This window comes from Bos mutus, chromosome 2 (genome assembly GCF_027580195.1).
Source record: "Bos mutus isolate GX-2022 chromosome 2, NWIPB_WYAK_1.1, whole genome shotgun sequence".
NCBI classification, from domain to species: Eukaryota; Metazoa; Chordata; class Mammalia; order Artiodactyla; family Bovidae; genus Bos; species Bos mutus.
In genome coordinates this window covers 66,130,870-66,132,565 of record NC_091618.1, presented here as the reverse complement: position 1 = coordinate 66,132,565, position 1,696 = coordinate 66,130,870, and positions in this window count along the sequence as shown.

The following is a 1,696-nucleotide window of genomic DNA, read 5'->3' as shown; positions in this document are numbered from 1 at the left end:
TGAACTCACCCTTCACCAAAATCTTGTCTATTGATTGACCTTCCCCCACTGCTTCTTTGGAGCAGTCTCTCAGAGCTAACTGCGGTGCTGTGTCCTGGGCTGCGGTCCTCATTTTCCCCCAAACACAACTTTACTCACAACTCTCACATTGTGCATCTTTTTTAGTGGATGCTTCCCATGCAGTTTAACATATCAAATAAGCCTGATTAGCTTAACCTCTCTTTTTATAAGAGAACAGTTCTTTTGAGATGTTCCAGGATCCCTCTGGAAAATCACAGTTAGTTTCAGGTCAAACAGACTTCATTTAGTATTTGATTTTGGCAAGAGTATCAAAAATATAAAGAAAAATTGGACCCTTGACTAAAAAGATCAGAGACAATTATGAAACAATACTAAATTATCCATTCAACAAAGTAACAATAGAAGATATTAATGGCAAATACAGAAGACCACATAGCTGTGGACAAAACTTAGCTCTTAATATTGAGAAGATTCAATTTTCTTAAGTAATCAAAGAGCTGATAAAGATAATATGAAGCACAGTAAATTATTTTGATAAGACAGAAAATCTTTGCTGTCTAGGCAGATTACTCAAAAGATAAACAAACTTTCACAATTTTCCTATCAAAACAAACCAAAAGTCCAGCAAAACATTTGTTCTTTTAACAGAGAGAGAGCATGAAATCCTAATTTCACAGTAGTGCATTTTGATATTAAAATTTATTTTTAAACAAATTTGTCACAGTCTTAGCCAGTTTGACCACAGATAAAATTCCTTTCCAAAGACTCTTTTCCACAAAACTTCTACAACTTTTAAAATATTTCCTCAGATTTTAACGTATGTTCTTCCTTTTTTTCATTCTGGGACAATCCATCATTTCGCTTTTCTTATCTACTTTTCATACAATTTTCACCTTTAACCCTTATTACTTCTAAGTAGCTTTAATTACACATATTAATTAAAATTCTTAATGCTAGAATCCTTAATTCCCATTGAAAGCTAAAATGTAAATAATTGTGGACTGTTTGCTACACTAGCATTCTGTGAATTGGCAAATTTATAAAGACATCTAATAATTTCTAGGAACGTGCTTTCTCATAGCACAGTATTTCAATGTGGCACAAAACATGTTTACCAATAGAAATATATACCTGAAGTTTCTTGGTAATAAGAAGCCAACACTAGATATACTTATGTTCAGTAATTAATGTTTCAATATTTTAGCTTATTAGGAAATAATATAGACTATCAATAATTTCAGAGACGGCAACGGCACCCCACTCCAGTACTCTTGCCTGGAAAATCCCATGGATGGAGGAGCCTGGTAGGCTGCAGTCCATGGGGTCGCTCAGTCGGACTTCACTTTCTCTTTTCACCTTCATGCATTGGAAAAGGAAATGGTAACCCACTCCAGTGTTCTTGCCTGGAGAATCCCAGGGACGGGGGAGCCTGGTGGACTGCCGTCTATGGGGTCGCACAGAGTCAGACATGACTGAAGCGACTTAGCAGCAGCAGCATCCATAATTTAATTTAACTTAGTAAAACTTTAAAGTTTCAAGTTACTAAAAAAATTTAAGGAAACAAAGTAGACATACTATAAAAGACAATTATTGCTGCAAACCTCACCTAAAAATTCTTGGTCCTCTCACACTTACTTAATTTACTTACTCCCAACAATTACATTTAGACTACCCA